The following is a 19,385-nucleotide window of genomic DNA, read 5'->3' as shown; positions in this document are numbered from 1 at the left end:
TATGTTCATTCATTTGGATATTTTTATTTGAAATTGTCAAAACCATTAGATTCAATAAGATTTTACTTCAAGGGGAACCTGCATCCAATAAAATTTCAAAGAACTGAGCTCTGTAATCCCTCCTCACTTAAACCCAAATGAGTCAGACTTTAAAAAAAAAAAAGAACTTTCATAACCATGACAAAGTGAGCTGAGAGAGAGACTGCCCCATCCTTGCTAACAGCTCCTGATCATCACCACCTCCACATCAATGGCAACACAGACAAATGACTGCTCAAATAAATTAGCATGGCCCCCTCATTTCCATTCACCCCCATTAAAAGATTATCAGACAATATAGATTATATACCCTGTCCTGGCTAGAAACTTACTTCTAGAGCAGGGTTTATCTATCTGGGAGGAGAGAATGAAAGTGCACACTCATAAATCTTGAAAAGACAACAGAGCTGCTTCTGTGTCTTAATTTATGGCGTTACGCAAAAGCAGAAATTTGTTTCTAAATTAGCTCTGATCTCTGATCTTAGGGCAGCAAAGCTATACAATTCCAAGAACTCCCAAAACAATGAAATTGCCCCAAACCTAAGGTTTCCAGTAAAGCAAAATTTACTCCATAGTTCTTAGGAGTGGGCAACAGGAAGAATTGTCAAGGGTACAAGTACTTCCCAGAAAGGAAGGATATGAATAAGATCAGCCTTTATTTTTCCCCATCCCAAAAGGCCAACAAAACCAAACAAAGTTCTCAAAACCTACGTTAGTATTTAGCTTGCATTTTAGCAAGTTGTTTTTGTGGGAAAGTGAAAACAAGCCAGTCAAGGAGCATCTGTGTAAATACACATGAAACAGGCACCCACCACGGCAGGAGGAAAAGTCACCCCCTGGGTCACTGTGCTCCGGCTCTCACCATGCACCGACCAAAACACCAGGAGCAAGCAAGCAAATTAATTCGTTTGAACTAAAGACCACCAGAAATTGCTACCAAGAGGCTCTCCTTTAAGGCCAAGGGTGGTCACAGAGTCCATCCAACCTCCCCACAGGAGGGCCTCTCTGGTGGCAGGGGAGGTTGGACACCTACATGATCAAACTGGAAGTCCCAGCTTCAATTCCAAAGGCAGTCTTGAAAACTCCCAGCACCGGGGTCTGTTTTCCTCAGACAAGCAGCAGCTGAAGTCAATAGGAAAGCACAGACACACAATGTGTCCCCATCAGGGTTTGACAGGAGACTGTAAAAGAATCAGAAGCAAGGGTTAAAAAAAATGCCTAAAGGTCAGCAGGCTGCTTATGTGAAGAAAACAACAAAAAGAGTCTTCTTAGAAAAGCAGTGTGCATTTAAGAAAATAGAAATGAAAACTGAAATTATAACATGCTCCAGATTTTCCCACAACCATCCAATTATTTTACAATGGAGCTTTGCAGCAGTAGTGTAGCCTTGCAAAAGGTCAACTCCATCTGTGTTCTTTACAGATTATGTTTATGAATAGTCAGTTAATCAAAACTTAAGGAACTTACTTCAGGTTTTTTCCCCAAGTGTGAAAATTGAAGTTGCATCTAATGTTCACCTGCTTGAAACTATTCCAGACAAAACAGCAGTGATCCCAGGAAAACCCATCCAAATTTCCATCACACACAGAACGCAAGGGGATCACATCACTCCAAATATCCACTTAGCCCAATAAGCTGCCTCTAACTCTGACCAAAAACAGATGCTCAGGGAAAGACTGTAAGGTCAGGAAATCATGCCGTGATTCTGCCTGCAAAATAATCTCCTGGTTTCCAGGAATCTCTGATTTAGGAGCTGCTTTAGCTAGAAATTGTATCTGCATCTTTGTGATTAACAGCCCTGGTGTACTTTTTCTCTATTAATTCGCCAAACAACTTTTAAAGTTCATTTATATCTTCAACAACAGGAAGACATTGGAGTAATGAATTCCACTGATAAATTATGCTTGTGTGAAGCAGAAGCACAATTTAGCTATGGAAGAATTTTTTTTTTTTTAATTGAAGAGGACCTTAGGAAAAAAAAATCTTTGAATCTTGCTCATTTATTCTCACCTCTTTAACATCTTGAGTTATGTGAAATTATAAATAATTGTTCTCTGTTTACTCCACATCACTCAGATTGTTCCCACTTCTGCATTCTCCTCTCTAATGATCTCTCTTAATTGAAAGAAAGGTTCATTCAAGGAACCTGGTTAATGTTACACCATCCAAACATCTGAACTGGCACACACCACAGGCTTTTTTTTCCCCTAAGATAATTGATTTGTCTGAATATATAATGTAGTGCAAAACAACCTAAGTTCAAAACCATCTAGGAGTGTTTCAAGAAAAGGTAATTAACATCTTATTTTCTACAGTCTTTACAAATATTTTACCAAGTGATTTCTAAGTTGAAAGAATAGTTTAAAGAGTTTGAAAATTACCTCTGGCTGTGTAGCTTTTTAAAGGACTGAAGTTTTTGATTAAGAAAAATTTGTAATTCCTAAATATTTAAAAAAAAATTATAGCAAGACCCTCCTTTATATCACTCCAGAGGAGCTTTTTGATGAGTTAGTGTAAATACAATTATACTCCTGCAAGTGTTTACCCTGGCACAGTGAGGCACGTGGCCACAGGGGTGCCAAAAGTCAAGTTTGCCTTAGGAGGTGACACACTCAGGGCAGGACAGACAGACTGCACATCCACAGTGCCTTGCAGCTCACAAGATACCCAACATCCAGGGAAGATTGAGAACATCTAACAGAAACAGTCTCCATCAATGAGGATTCCTTACTACTGATCCCTAAATTGGACCAAATACATCTGCCCACGCAGTAGTCAACCCAGTCTGTCGCTATGCTGGTAAACCTGTAGCTACACCCAAGCTAATTTCTCCAAGGCAGAAATTGCCAGGGATATAAAAAGGAGATCAATCATTCAATCTAATGTGAGACACTTGGCCCAGTTTCTCTTATCATTCTTGGTCTTCATTAGAACCCTCACACACAAGATGATGGGGACTAAATCCTTACGTGGATCACAGTGGAATACACAAAGAAAGCCTTGATATTGAGACACATAAATTGCCTGAATATGAATATTCCATCTGGTTCTATGACTTCATTTTACAGCACCAACAGCTTAGGCAACAGAGGTGCACTCAGGATCAGCTGTTACGCTGATATGCAATTTAAAATCAGAGTTCAAGGCACTCATGGTTCCAACATCCTCACAATCCTGCAACGACCAGTTAAGCCTTAAGAAACAGGTCCCTTGGACCCAGGGAACATTTAACTGCTTAAGTTAAATAGGAATAGATTGAAGAAAAATGTTCTTTTTCTTATAAATAATCTTCTATGCAAGCATGTTATCTAATAAGTACAACTGGAAGTAAAATGGGAATGTGGGAAGAGTGCCAATGTAAATCCTCCAAATCTGAGGAAATTGGGAGCAATTTTCCACTCAAGGGTGGAAACAACACAGAGGAAATGCAGAGCATACTTAGCATGCTTTGCTCTCCTCTGCTGAGGTAAAGCTTCCCTCTCCCCCATGCCCAGGCAGAGGGACCCCAGCCAAATGGAGGTGGTGAGACCCCCCCACTCTCTGCAGTTTGGGAGACTGGAATTCAAACCCCTATATTAAAATTAGTTCATGGTATAGGTGATGGTGAACAAACAGATAAAACTCAAAATTCTCACAACAAAGTGACAGCACAAGTGCCCACATCCTGCCTGAATTTGACAGCCACTGGTGGGGGCCTTATGGCAGCCTTCAGCTATCCATGAGACATTAAACATGAGATGGGCAAATCTGCACAGTGTAGACTAAAGGAGCAGAAGAAGACACTCAGTATTGCCTGGAAATGTCAGCGGGAGCAACCAAGAAGCTTCTGGGGTGAGGTTTATCCCCTGTTCCAAGCCCACTCCAACCACACACACAACAGGACTCCAGCTTCACCACAGACAGTCCCAAATCCCAATGAACTTCAACATCCAAAATACAATCACTATTCTCCCCAGGAGTATTTTTTTGCCTGAGCAGGTACATTTTTTAACAATCATCTGTTCAAATAAGAGGTGCAGTTAGTCCAAAAGCAGCTGCTTATATCACCAAATGCAAAAGACACTGGGGAAAAAAAGCCTGCAGTGAAATTGAGCCAGTTACGGTTCTAATTACCTTGAATGCCATGATAAGCAACACTTCTAGCACTGTTACAGCCTCATACACTGTCCCGGGAGGGGATGATTACAGGAATCCCTGGGCTGTTTCGACACCCACCTTCCTGTCACTGACAGCGATGCCCCTGCTCATGCCCTTGTTTATAATTGACACCTTAAATCCACACATCTACAAACTATCCTATAGCTTCTTTAATATAATCAAAGTTAAATTTGTCTTAACAGCACAAAATTTACCATTCCTATTTTTTAAAAAGTGCAAAAAATTTTAAGAAATAAAATGAAAATTTCCTATCTGCACTATTCGATTTTTTTCTTTCCACAGGTACAGCAAAGTGAAACTTCACATACTGAATCCATCTTCAGGCTACAGCACATGCAGGTTTATTTGCTTTGTGATAAGCTATTTTATGATGGCATTGAACAGCAGCAAGAAATCAAACAAGTAAGATTATTACCCAAATACACCCATTCATCCTGACAGCTAAATCGACTCACTCAACAGTATCATCTTCTGAGAATTACTACAAAATACATGACAAATTCTACAGTTTAATCACAGTAAATTAATAGTAAGATATCCAGGTGAGAACTTCTATTTTCTTAATGCCATGTAGCAGCAATTCGGCTTTCAGTGTGCTTTACGCAACTGACTATCATAAAACTACGGGCACCAACTGGATCCTTGCCAGTTGCCATAGTTGTGCTAGGCGAATATCAATGAAAATTCACACTATTTCTTATTACAACCGCATGAACAGCTCTTTTTGAAAAAAAGAACTACGCCTTACACACCGCTTTTCCCTCAAAGTACCCTTAAAGCAACTTCTCTATGTCAATTCACTTGTGTGAATGTTCCACTCTGTTGTTTGTTTTTAGTTTAGGGATTGTTTTTAATTACTATTAAGTGGCTTATTTATTTAGTCAAAGTCAACAGCCGACCAACTGAATTTCAGTCAGCAAGTGCACATGGGGATGCATCGGTTCAGTGAGAGTTGGCTGAGGAAGGAGAGAATTTCTCACGCCAACGGCAACAAAAAGAATTATTCACACAAGGTGCGAGTCCCTGGAGCAGCATCACTAAAGCGACACGCAGCAAAAAGCGAAGTAACCCCGAGCCTCCCACGGCAAAGTTAGTTCTGCGGGGTGCCTGGGGATGCACGAACAGCGAAACAGCGGGAGCAACTGAGATGGCAGAAAACGGGCGAAACCCGCCAGATCTCAAAAAAAAAAAAAAAACCAAAAAACCAAAAAACCAAACAAACAACAAAACAAAAACCCCAAACTATACAAGCACCCGGCCCGAACGCGCCGGGCTGCCCTGTCCAGCTCCCCGCGGCGCACAGGGAGGACGGAGCGCGGTCCCTTTACCTGCCGGCCGGGCCGGGGCCGCGCCGCGCCCGCAGCCGCCCATCGCCTCCCGCCGCCGGGGACTCGCTCCGCCGCCCGCTCCCGGGCGGGCACGTGTGCCTGTGCCCGCTGTCACCGCCGCCCGTCCCCGTCCCCTCCCGCCTGCCGGGGCGGTGCCGCCGCCGGCGCCTCCCTGCGCGCTCCGCCCGCCCCCGAACCTCCGGGGCTTCCCGCAACCCGCCCCCGCCGGCATCCGCTCCGCACCGCTTCCCCTGGGCATCCTCCTGGGGCATCCCCTTGGAGCGTCCCTCCTCGGGTCCTATGGCTCGGAGCATCACCATCCCCTCTCGGACCTGCATCCTGCCCGCCCACTCCACACCAAGAGCAAAGCACCGAACTCCCACCGCCCACTCCCACCAAACCCAAAACCCCAGGGACATCGGGAATGGTGGTGGAAGAGGGCAGGGGACTGGCAGCACTGCCCTGGAGAGCCCTGGGTGAGGGTGGAGCTAGGAAGGAAGCTATGGGAATGGCGACAGGCCAAGGGAAATATAATCAACAGCAGCACTGCTGCCACGTAACACTTGTTCTTGGCTGCATCTCCCAACACGTTTTATTGGCAGCATCTCCAGGTGCCTGACGAGGGAGCCAAGGACTGCAGCCGCGTTCCAGGCAAGGAAACTGAGGCAGGATTGGGTAAGGTGACATGCTTACCTGGCATGGCTGCAGCCGAAACATGGTCCTACGCATGTTTCTTCATGAGTTTGCCACAGCGTGGAAAGGCAAACACCTCCCAAAAGCACCTGCAGTGCCAGGTTGTTTCTGGAGCACCCCGGGTCAAACGCCTTCCCGGGGAGCTCACCCAGCCACCACTCCCACCTGCAGTGTCCAACTTCCCTTGAGTGTGGTATCACTACAGGAGGTGCAGAGCAACGAGATGGGGAAAGACAAGCTTGGTGATGGAACATATTTACATTCCATGCATATCATTCTGATCAGAAATTACACCTTGTCTACGAGCATAGCTGACGTAGTGACACCCATCTCTCACCATTGAGTGAAACTTGGTGGTGCAACCACACTGTGCCATTGCAAAACAGAAATTGTCATGGCCATGTGGTAAGGGTTTGTCACAGTGCAAAGAATTGTTCACTAACAATCAAATAAAAACGATTATTCATACATAAAAGCCATTACTCCAATCCTTTCAACAAGATCTGGAGATGAAGAATTCACACCTATGCACAGTTCCATATGGATCCACAAAATGAGGACCAGGAGCCATCAGTTCAGGACATCAGGGAGATTATTGCTTGAACACGTGAGCAATTTTAGAGGAACAGGAAAAAAAACTGGCAATGCTTTATTTTGCCTCCTGACTTAAAGGTCATGTTTGAATGGCCAGATCCTGATGTTCCAGCACATGCTCAACAACAGCACTGATTACTGCAGACAGTGTTATAAGTATACAGCAACTCCTAAAGTGCAGAAACCTTCACAAAGTACGTGTAAATGCTGAATAGGACAGTTTTACTCTGCTCATGCAATCAAAAATCTAAGGGGAAGTTGGCTGAGAACAGAAAACTAATCAACAACCTCAGCTGAAAACAGAGAAGAAGGCAAGCTTATGCCACTAATGTTTTTGTCTTCCTTTCATCTAAACCAAGAAAAACATCAGCTCCAGGTAATTAGATAAGTTTAGAACTAAAGCAAAAAAGTCTTTAAAATACTTTTCTCTTAGGTGTGTGATCCCACAAAATGTGTATCAAATAGAGTTCTGTGCGTGTTTTATCAAGGGCGGCAGCCAAGAGAGAAAAAACTGTAAACATGCCCAAAGGCAATCTAATAGAGGTGGCTACTGATTTCTGGAGTAACAAAGGGAAGCAGCTTGTGTGTGCCTCTGCCAAAATAAAACAGTGCTCCTTAGATGCAACAGGAGAAAGAGATACAGAAATTAAATTCTCATAGCCAATATCCACCCAAATGAGAAAAGCTTGCCACGACTTAGTGGCAATAAAGAGATAAATTGATTAACTGTTACAAGATTACCCAAATATGGGCTCTGCAAAACATTAGGTTGAGAAATTTTCTTGTCTTAGGCATCATGTAACTGTATTAAGGATGCTGATAAGGCTGCAGAATGCTGAATATCAAGTTCTTTGTTACTTCACTGCTAACCAAGAAAAGAAAGGGAGGAGAGTACTGGGAAGATGCTTGGGATAGGAACTTTACATCACTGGCAGGCTAAGGGGATGAGAAGGGGAAATGTGAAACTTTGTAAATGTCACAAAAACATCAATGTGAGGGTATTCTATGGACATATCCAATGTAATCTGACATCATCGAGAGGCAAGATATGCATTATTATAGCAGTAAGTCATTAAGTATGACTTAAAGATGAGCACTAATTAAATCCCCCTGTAGAACACATTGTCAAAAAAAAAAAAAAAGGCTCAGTAAAAAATACAGCAAACAGAAGCATTTCAGCATGAGAAATTTAAATGTGTATATCTAAACAAGATTTCTTGTTAGCTTTCCATACTCACAAGGAGCCACTGTACACTTTCTGTTCATGCACACAAGTGTTTTTCTTCTGGATTTTATTAAGGATGTCATTATCAATTCCTGTGAGGGAAGAGAAAATATATAATTAAGAACCATAGTTGGCGTTATCAAATCCTACTCATCTTTTGTGTGAATATCTCATTTTCTCAGAAGGGAAAGAAGAGCTGTCTTCTCAGCAAAGAAAAAAAACCCGCAACTTTTCTTCCTTGCCTGCATTTTCTCACCCTGTATTCTGACTGCTGAAAGAAAAAATGACCTAATCAGCCTTTACCAAAAGCTGGCCAATGTGGATCCATGTGAGGCTGCTGAAAATAATGGCTTTAGCTCCTTTCCTAATTACAGGTTCAGCTTCAACCTTTCAGAGAGGCAGCAAGTGAAGCTTTAATATCCAGCCCACCCCTCTGCACAGCCTGTTTGCAGCAGCACTTCTTCAGGATTATGAGGAAGAGACATGAGAGCACAGGGGCACAGGGAGATCAAATCACAGAAGAAAACAGTCATATAATGGTTTGGGCTGAAAGGGACCTTAAAGCTCACCTAATTCCAGCCCCATGCCCTGGGCAGGGACAGCTCTAACGAGACCCAGTGGCTCAATGCCCCATCCACTTCAACACTGGCCTTGGACACTGCCAGGGATGGGGCAGTCACAGATTCTCAGGGCACCCTGTGCCAGGGCCTCATCACCCTCACAGGAAAGAATTTCTTCTGTATATCTAACCTAAATTTCCCTGCTATGTAGGTTAAAACTCCTTTTCCTGACCTCACTGGTAGTGTATCTGGTAACAAGTCTTTGGAGCTCAATCAAGTTAAAAGCTTGTCAGTAATTCCTTCTCTTATCTCACCTACAAGTAGAAGGTGTTCACTGGAAGCACCACCAGAAGCTTTGAAGATGGCCTTATCAGGATTTTGAGCTGTTCTGTTTGCACCCACCTGTTCACCACCAGCTTTACTGATGTGTTTACAGCGCTTGGCTTGACAGATTGCTTGGGATATTTCTGAGCCTGGGACACAACCCCTCTCAGGTATGCAACTGATAAAGACTTTTCAAAGCCCCAAAGTGAAATCTCCTGCAAGAGTTATGTCTTATTTCTTTTGGACAAGTGGGTCCCAGAGACCTGGTGACCCCGAGACACAGAATTACAAGCCCTTAAGTTGCAGCTCATTTTCCTTTCAGCTGAGCACCTGGTTTACAGGCAGAATTTGGAGCAGGACCAAGGGTGTGCTTGCTCTCCAGGTCTTTGAGTGTTCAGCCATTCCCAGAACACAAACTAAACCAACTGCAAGGTTTAAGCCTTTCTGTGCAATTGCACAAATAAATGCACTCAAGACTTTAGGAGACTTAAGCACATGGCTAGTCTGGAATTAATAAATAAATAATGATAATTAGTTATGGCTTGACTACTCGCTTTCAGCTCCAACAGGTTACCTTGAAAAACCAGATATTTTTAATCCCACTTAACATCACTATGATTCACCTTATCACTTAAATGCGTGATACATTCTTTAGGGCTGGATTCTCTGCTCTGAAATGTCACTAACCATTTTTTTTGTCTGAACTGAGGAAATGCCACATGGGCAAACCTGAGCTTAAACTTCAAAGAAATGAAACCATCACAGCCTCAAGCTTCCTCTTCTCTCTTGTTCAATCCCATGCCTGTGTTTGTGTGCAGCTTCACCATTTGAACAGCACTGACAACATTTCCATCAGCTGTACCTGGTGAGAAAGAACAAAGATGTGAGACAATTGTTTCAACCACTCAGGATTCATTATTAGCTTTTAAAAGCCATTTAAACAGGCTGTATTTTGTGACAGAAGTTATAATTCAGAATCTATGCAGTCGTTTTCCTGACAATCCATTGAGGAGCAATGCTGGGGACTGTTTCTTGTGCAAACAATGAGCTTTTAGAGCATTTGAAAATTCAGCTTCTGATTCATCCCAAGAGTAGAGCAGAGCTGAGCAGTGGATCTGTGGGCTCCTGAGACCAGCTGACAACTTGTAGAACAAAAGTGTAATCAGGGATTTAAATAAGGGATTGTATCCAGGAATCTCCAAGGAATTTACCAGCATTAATCAATGCATCCTCATGCATCTCAGAAGTATTGTCAGAAAAAAGGCTGATATGAGCAAAGTTTCTGTTTGATGGTTGGCTCAGGGTTAGATGACAAACCAGTGACAGTCAGGAACAAAATATGAAATTTTGATCCTTCCAGTAATATCAAAGTGTTTGGTAGGGGAGGAAATGATGAGTTTGGTTTGGGTTTTGTGCTTGTACTTCTTGAAAAAGGAAAACTGGCCCCTGGTGCTTGCAGCTCCCAGCCCCAAGCTCTTACCAGAGTGAGACATTTGGTCCTTGGAATAGGTGAGGTTGGCACCTCACAAGCTGTGGAGGATCTGGGCAATGCCAATAAGTTATGAACACATGGCTGGAAAAATGAAAAAAAAAAAAAAAGAAAAAAAAACAGTCTTTCAATATTTTTGTAAAATTTTCCCTGAATATCCTCTCCCCATTCCTTCAAGTACAGAGTTATTAAAAGCTGATTATTGGTGTACCATTACCCCTGCTTTCTCACAAAGGGATCCTCCTGGGAAGAAGATACAAATACAAACTAGAGATTAATAGTGTGTTCCAGACTTAGTTGTGGATCTAGAAAACAGAGCACGGGGCTGGGAGTGAATGTAAGAATGAGTTTTACTCTCTTCCAGACTCTATCAAGTAAGGTATTATTTTCCTTTATGTCTATTTGCAGAAAAATGCACATTCAACAGAGTATTTTCCCACCTTGAACCATGCCTGTTGGAACTGGCATTTGCTCATAAATTGTGGTCTGGGGTAGCTGAAGGAAGATAGTTACACACACAGGTTTTAACACAGCAGAGTTTTCAACTATGTTTTCTAATAATTGATAGCTAAACCCCGAGCTTTATATTCCCCACAACTGACTCAGGAAAAATAGCTACTTGCTTTTTTATTTTTGCTACTCTTCATGTTTTGGGGGGGGTTATCACTTTGTTATAGCACAAAACTCTCACTAAGCTGAAATCCATAGCCTGGAACTGGAGCACAGCAGATCCCATCCCTGTTGGTAATAGATATTTCCAGTACATTGTTTAATCAGAATAACATAGAACTACTGACACGAAGGGATATTAGTCTTGCACATACTCCTAGATGTTGAATGAGTTGTTCAATATTAAAGTTCCTGGATCAGAACAAGTATTTACATGTAGGCATGGCCACAGATCTACTTAGAGCCTCACCTACTGTTGCTCTCCAAGTGTTATCCCAAGAGCAAATAGACAGACTTTGTTTTACAGAACACTGACCTATGGACTCTTTAGTCTTTTAAATTCAATTACTTTTTAATATTAGAGACCCAGAAATTACCGAAGGTGAGCTGAGAGCTATCATAACTAAACCTAACACAGTTTGAGAATGACAAGCTAAAGGTGACAAGCCTGCAAAGCCAGGCCAAGTGTCACATACATCCTTAGAGCCGCCAGCAGATAGATCCCTAAGGGTCTTGATGGAATTGTTAAAGCCTATCATGCTTCCCATGCATGGACAGCTGCACTTGCCGAGGAGGTTACCGATTCCATCTGCACACTGCCCCCGTGCCAAACATTATCACACACAGACCTGTCGGCAGGGCTGCAGCTGTGAGATCTCATTAATCCTCTTCTGTCAAAATAAACTGCACTATCAGAACCCTGTTAATTAAACTCGTTCACTTTCCTCCCTTGGCTGCTGCAGACATGTCCTAACTACTTCGTTTAGGAGCGTCTCTAGTCCCTACATCCCTCTCCTGTTCTGAGTGGCTCCAAGAAGGCTGGAGATGACTAAATCTGTAGGAAGGATAATAAAACTCCCTAAGCAAAGCACAGTTCCTATACTTCAGTGTGATATGATCAGAAATGCTAAAACCCAGCAGTGCCCACAAGCAGGCCCCGTTTGGACACATGCCAGGTGTGATCAAAGGCTACTAGCACAGCACAGCACAGCACAGCCCCTCACCCTGCTCCCAGCCATTGTTCTCCAAGACAGCAATTCCTAACAGGAGAGGTGTTCTGCAGAGGGGGTTGACAGGCTTCAAAGCAGGTCTGTCATCCAGGCAATCTTCAGAACAGCCTGAGAGGAGGGCAGGAAATTGTGTCAGGAAATGATGAGAATAACTGCCTATTTTTGTAACTATGGATTTGTTGGTACTGGATCATTCCACTGATCCATCAATTTCCCTGCCCTGCCTCTGTCAGGGACCAGTATTTGTCAGAGCTGAGGAAAGTGGAAACCCGACAGAAGGCACTGGGGCAATTGCACAATGCTGGAAGTTCAGGGAAATTGTCCTCAGCAGCTTCAGGAGTGGTTATGTTTGTAAATGAAAGCTCAATACCCAGGAGCAATTATTCTAGCTGTGTTTTTCCTACTTCGCCAGTCTGCGTGCTCCAGAACATAAACAGGAATACTGAATTACAGTAACTGGTGACTGACTGTTTCCCAGCAAGGCCAGTGGGCACTACTTGTTCTCTTGGCTTGCTGTGAATCAGATCTGATGATTTCCCAGCCTACCTAGGAAAACCTATCAGTGATGCAAAGCAAAGAGTTCTCTCTGTGAAAAGGTGAAGATCTGAGGTTACTATAGAGAGTGTTGGTGGAAGAGACACAGGGTGGAGCGTGAAGTGCTGGGGTAAGGCCTCAGCTGCTATGATTTAAAACAGCCCCTGGGGCTGCTCTAATTTACTTTGGAGCCTTTCCTAGAACAAGGTTGAGCATTTTACAGAGAAGGCATGAAACACAAAAGCCTTTTGCACAGGCAAAACCAAATGAAACAATCCCTAGGCACAAGTTTCAAATCCCTCCTCTTTAAAAGCCCAGGTGTTTGACTGGGAGTTTAAACCCTTGCGTAAGTCAGGCCAGGTGGAAATCCCACCTCTGTGTACACAGCTATGTTCCCTTTCCTCTGAGTTTGACAGAATTCAGCTTGAGTGTAGATAATTAGGGGGGAAAAAAGCACAGAGCAGCCTCTGATATAACATAAAAATAAAAAATGGGTGAATTTGAGGTGTAGAAGCAAGAGGTAGCACTTAGCTTTGAGAGCACTTGTTAAAATTCATCTTCCACATGTCTGAGTTGTTTATGGAAGATCACCACAGCTATTCAGCCCAGATAAACTACAAGAGCCAGTCTGGAGATTTATGGCACTGCAGCCTGAAAAAACACCACCTAATTCTTGTCTTAGCAGTTTGGGGCTGATATAAAATAAATATGTATAACACAAGTATTTTGAGCCTGCCTCCCTGATAAACCCAAAAGGTTTTAAATATAAACCTAGGGACCAGGTGGGTGAATGAGCACTAAAAGTTGAGTGATGTTTCTAGGTAACAGCCAGAGCTGACAGCCAGGTGCTTTATACATCCAGCTTCAGCACAGCTGATAAGAGACAGGCAGGCATCAATAAGTTGGGAATAAAGGCATATTCTGCTTTGCATAGGGATATGAATGAAGGTTTTAGTGCAGAATGGCCAAACCCAATTATGTCTGTACATTTACCATCCTCAATACATAGAACTAAGATACAGCAAAAGAAAACAGAGGAGAAAAACAACCTGTTGAGTGTGGGTGTTTTACAGGGTTTTGTAATGCATAGCATAATGTATGAATTTTTATGGCATTTCTGTAAGTCACACGGCAAGATGTTTCAAAATTATGTATCTTTTAAGCATCTTGTTGTTAATTTTCTTTATAAGTCTCCAATTGATGCAAATAATTTAGTGTTGAGAAAGACTAAGCAGCCATGTTGGGAGAGATTTGGTTGTTCAAAACCCAGGATTTTTACGACTACTGCAGTGCAGCCTTAGCACCAAAATATCTTATTTTTACTAAATCCTGGAGACGACTGATGCAATTCCATTGTTTGTCTAGTTCAGCGGAAACCAGGGCTCCAAATCGCCCAAGGTTCTGGGGAAAGTAATCCCTCATGTTAACTTTTAAAACTTTCTTTCACCACAGACAGCATTTCCATGTTGCAAGCTGTGATCTAGCAGCCGATGAAGGAAGTTGTGACACGACTCCTCTTACACCAGGGGAAAACACCAGAGCATTTTACTTTCCTTTTAACCCTCCTGTGCAGTTTTTCAAGCCACTTTCTGGGTGATGGGAGAGGAGGAGGAGGAGGAAAGGGGGAGAATTTTCCAGCAGTAACAAAATAGGTTAAGGGCTTACAGCAGGCAAGCAAATCACACCACATCTCCTCCTTGCTGGAATCACACAGCAGTCGAGGCATTCCTGGCAGCCAGCTGCTGCTACAGCCTGCCTCCACCTATGTTTTATGAAGGACTAAAGAGAGCAATTCTGTGGGATCAAGGAAGAGAGGAACCAACACAGACCATTTGCAAATCAAGTCTCTACTGGGAACAAGTTGATGGGAACTTAAACATCTTTTTCACACCGCAGAACAAAAACTACACTGGTGTATATCTGCCTGAATTTAGTGCTAGAAAGAGTCAAATGATGCCAGTCAAACATCCACATAAATGCCAATCAGCACGTACTACACTCAATATCCTTGAACTTCGAACAGTATAATTCACCAGGCACCAGCTGGTGAGTGCTTTTATTTGTTTTCCTATGAATATTCCTTTCTAAGAGATGAGACACTGTGTTCTGCTGAAGGCCAAATGTGAAATTATAATTGCAATGATGCCTAAGTGGAGCAAACTGGGAATCCTTCCAGACTCTTATTTTGAAAACATGCAAGTAAATTGGAGAGTTAGAGAGGCAGCCATGGAGAGAAAGGGGGTATGTACTGGGAAAAGGAAACAGATATTTGTTTGCTTGTAAAGTACAAGTTCTTCACCCTACCACCAGTAAACACCTTAAAATTTAGTATAGGAAAGAAGATTTGCAGTCAAAAGCAACCCTAGAATAGTAGAACAATCCAGAGGGATGTCCACAATTTTTACTTGCTATCCCAGATGCCACAAAATGCCCTTGGTACCTTAGGACCAACCTACATCAATTTCATAGGAGATCACAAGCTATAGAAAACAGAGTTCTGCAGAGAAACATCAGATAAAAACATCAAGAATATTTTATCTTCTTCTAGATTCCTTTAACAGGAAGATATTTTAAACATGAAGATAGTAACTGGGTAAAAATAGTAGATAGTCCCTGAAAACAGACCCTTATGCCACATTAGAATAGGGACTCTAAAGGTCCATGCCAATAATGGTACCAAACCCTCCAAAAGTGAGCAATATTCTCTGGGCAATCCCTGAAATATTTTCCATGCCCAGCCTGGCTCCCCTTACACCAATTCTCTGCCTGTGGCCAATACTCCAGAATGTTCCATAACTAGATGGGGAAGACACATTCCAAGACTGATATAATCCTGATGGAAAAGCAAAGGTACTCTGAGCAAAAAAAACCAAAACCCTGAAATGAGCATGTATTCAGCACCCAAACACTTACCTGCTCCACCTGGCAGAAGGGAGAGGACACAGCTTCAAGCATCCAGGACATGGGGGGACATGCAGGAACAGAGAGCTCCACTGCTCTGGGACAGCACATGGGGAGTTAGTGCAAAACATTACAGCGCCTTTTCATACTGGTGCAGTTGAACTTCATTAATTAGGAGATGCCTTTAAGGTTACCCTCCCACTCCCTCTCATCCTGTACTCAAGCACCCAACACGGATCTTCCTGCCCCCTTCACCGCCTTTTGCTAAACAATTGCATTCTCAGGAGACAAAAGACTATTCTAGAGCCTTTTCTTCTCCCAGAGTTCTCACAAGATTCTTCCCAAATAGCCTGGCCTGTGAGTTCTGCTTTTCATTCAGCTCTGGAAACCCTGGGTTTCAGCAAGACTCTCCCACTTTGCCTGGTTTTGCATCACTTGGAAAAACCTGAACTGGTTGCATAAATTTGAGTGGCTATTTTGGCTGACACAAGCTGACAATCAGGTTTGCCTGAACCCTTCTCCTCTGTAGCTGTGAAAGCGAAGTTGAGAATGAACAGCCTTTTAAACACTCATTTTATAGGTCTGGTCAGCAGAAGGGGACTCTGCCTCCCCCCCAGCTCCCTTCAGATGCTCCTGCACCTTGCTACTCACTCAGCTCAGCCCACCTGGGATCAACTCCCTCTGCCAGAGCTTCCAATGAGGTAACCACTTCCAGCACTGAGATGTGACCTGGATCACCTGGGAACAGGAGTATTTTCCAGTATCTCAGCTCTATGGGGAGGACCTCACTGGTCACGTCATAGGGTTCATTATGGTTTCCTCAGCTCACACCTTCTCAATAGAATTGCTGGTCTTGCCCTGGTTCCCAAAGACAGAGCAGATTAATTAGGTCAGGTGGGGATTCTTACAAAGCAAATCACTTCCCACCTGAGGAAAATTTCCTTTCTAAAAATTGTTTATTAATATTTGGGTTGAATTTTTCTGCCTAAAAATGGTGCAAGGTGAAAACATTTCCCTTTCTTGGTTCTCAATGCATGGGAAACAAACCCACATGGGCTACTGCTTCTGATGCCTTTATGAATATTTCACATGGCTGTATTTTACATACCTTTAAACCTTTGTGAGAGGGAGTGAAAATGCTGAGAAAGTCTGATACAGCATAAACGTTCTTAAATCTTACAGACTGGCTCTAATTTGTGGCCTATCCAAAGAGCAATTCTTGCACAACCACCACTTTTTGTGCTTTTAGAAGAAATAGTGAAAATTTACATGGGTATCAAATTTGTCCCACTATTTTTCAGAGAAATGAAATCTAGGACTATTTTATTTAAAGGATCAAAGTGTCATATTTCCAGAAGGAAATAAACTTCCTTTAAGAGTCTGAACTTCAAAAAAAAAAAAAAAAAGGAAAATCCAGAGCAAAGAATGAAGTGTAATCTAAAAGTGAAGATTACTACACTGATTTTCAAAATTACAACACTAAGAATGAAGGAAAATGCTGCTTCTTTACAAGTCTATCACTCTTAACAGCTGATATATCAATGATGTACACTGACAATCTTGTTTCTAAGACTGGTAGTTAAATAGAAAATATCTTTAGGAATTTGCCAAATTTCATTACAAAAACCTAAAATGATCTTTACGAGGACTCAACTTAATCAAAACTGGGAAAGTTATTTTTATACCACTAGAAGAATTACAAACATCCTGTACAGACTCCAACATTCATTTCCTCCAATAGCTATTGCAAGTCAGAGACTTCAGGGATAAACCTTAAGAGCAGGGAAAACAGTTTCAGGAATAGTGCGTGCCCAGAGTTTAGCTGTGCTTTCAGTAAGACAGATCGACTTTTGAGTCATTCTTTTCCTCCATGCTATTCTTTATTCAGAGCCTGATGTTCCCATATGATTTAGTAAAGTTATAGAAAAGCATGAAATATTTCTCTCCAGTGTTGACAACACAAGACAGACTTGATGGAAGTCTCTCCTTCTCCTCCCCCTGAAATGAATGTTTCCCCTCTCTTCCTTTGCCTCTCTCTGACAGAGAGAAACCACATCACAGCCTTGTTATAGAATTTTATTTCCTTCTGGTTATAGAAAGCCATGGGCTCTGTTGCATGTATAAGTGGATGTGTCAAATACATGTTTTCACTATTAACTGTATTTCCATTTTTAAATGGTCAGAGCATCTGAACTCTACAGAAAAGAAATAGCTGTTATGGAAAGAAAGCTCAGATTCTCCATTTGTTTGTCTTGCATAGGAATTGCTTTATACCCAAATTAAGTAAGGTTAAAAAGGTTTGTTAGCCTATATAATTAGCATCACCACATTTCTTCCACTTTCTTTACCGTGGAACTTTATGCCATAGTACTCAGAACAGCACCACTCTTACATGAGGGAGCTAAATAGAAACACACCTGAAGCATCTTCCAGCATGAGGTTCCAAAGCTATTGGCAAAGCTGGTTTCTGGCTACCTCTACATTTTTGGCAAGGAAGGCCATTCCTGCAGTGTGCAGGCAGCAAATGGGCTTAGGCTGTCCTTGTCTCAGCAGCACAGAAACGCTCCTCCATTGTGGCTGCACTGCAGGTTTTACCCTCAGATGAGCTGGAAGGTCCAAACACTGGAGAGAGCAGGCCTGATGACAGAAGAGAAAAAAGGTACAGTGGATGAGAAAAGTGCAGCGGTGTAGCCCTATTACTGAATGGACATTAAGTGTCAACAATAGAAATGGCAAAGACAGGAGAAAAAGCAAAGAAATAATCTTCTGGCTTGCTTGAGACACTAAAGGTGATCAGTTGATACTCAATAGATCGATGGCTTGGAGGATTGTATTCTGCAAGAAATCAATGCTGAATCTGAAAATCAGATGGACAACAAATGGATTTACAGAAATATCAAAAGCTTCAGCTCAAAGTGCATTTGAGGCATTGTTACTGTTCAGACTCCATAAATGATTCCATATCCTGAAAACTTGGCTTTCAAGACAGTCTCAGTTTACAGTGGCCTGGTGAGAAGGTGGATAATGTTCAGAAACTTTTGAGAGGAACTGAACTAGGCAATGTGGTACCAGGCACTTTCCCTCAGAACTTCATCGGGATCTCATCTGGGAATCTTATCTTTGCATGAGCTCCAAGTACTGTGATATTTGGGGTGGGGGAGAGGCCAGAAATTAAATCACAAGGTGACTAAATGAGACAAGGAGTTAAGCCCCTGGGAGACCCTGCAGAGCATGTGAAGCACAAGCCCACAGCTCTGAACACCAACTCACCCCCATCCAGGATTACTGCTCATAAACAGATCCCAGGGCCACATGCCAGCCAGGAAATACGCTCGCGGTTATGCAAACAGCCAGCAAAAGTTCAGAGAGCATGTGCAAGCAGGAATGACACCAAAGAACAGGATCTGGGCACATTCAGGGGAAAAGCCCAACCACAGACTGAGCTGATGGAACCGGGCCCTGGAGAAAGGGAGGTGCACACAGCTCACGCAACTCCTCTGTGCTCCAAAGCTGGCATCGTGCTGAGGGGGCTGAAAGTCTGACCACCACTTGAGGGAGGGAAATAAAAGATTTATCATAGAGGTTAAGAGTATACTTAGAAGAGGAAGAAAAACAGTGAGATGCATGAAAATGTATCAGGTGAGGTCCAGAGTGTTGGTGCCATCTCCTGTAGAGGTGTTTGTACCTTCCCAAGAACAGCAAGAGGCTGGTCAGGGATTCATCAGGCTTGCCTAGGAATAGGGTTGTAAGGATTTTGTTTAATTCCTTTCTCCAAAAGAATATACCTACCTTCCAGGGTTATCTCCACGGTCAGAGTAGCCCTCCAAAAGCTATTTGCAGTGAAATGACTACAGATTTCAT

At 42.7% G+C, this 19,385-nt stretch overlaps 1 protein-coding gene across 4 annotated transcripts in view; it reads right to left on the bottom strand.

Annotated features, from left to right (window-relative positions):
* MCTP2 (multiple C2 and transmembrane domain containing 2) overlaps positions 1-15,848 on the bottom strand; it is a 128,399-nt gene extending 112,551 nt beyond the window's left edge. The window contains exons 1-4 of one of the 4 annotated variants that reach the window (XM_032122924.1): positions 15,537-15,848; positions 10,402-10,494; positions 9,609-9,783; positions 8,051-8,129 (exon numbers count right to left, since the gene is read on the bottom strand). The gene's annotated coding sequence lies outside the window, so the exon portion shown is untranslated. Of the gene's footprint in view, positions 1-1,072; positions 1,151-5,525; positions 5,581-6,218; positions 6,287-8,050; positions 8,130-9,608; positions 9,784-10,401; positions 10,495-15,536 lie in introns of those variants that run through there. The other 3 variants (XM_032122927.1, XM_032122925.1, XM_032122926.1) reach the window with 3 other exon arrangements.
* Positions 15,849-19,385: the final 3,537 nt, after the last annotated feature.

The sequence above is a fragment of the Corvus moneduloides genome, chromosome 13, assembly GCF_009650955.1.
Source record: "Corvus moneduloides isolate bCorMon1 chromosome 13, bCorMon1.pri, whole genome shotgun sequence".
Classification (NCBI taxonomy): Eukaryota; Metazoa; Chordata; class Aves; order Passeriformes; family Corvidae; genus Corvus; species Corvus moneduloides.
This window is presented reverse-complemented; position numbering and strand designations above follow the sequence as displayed.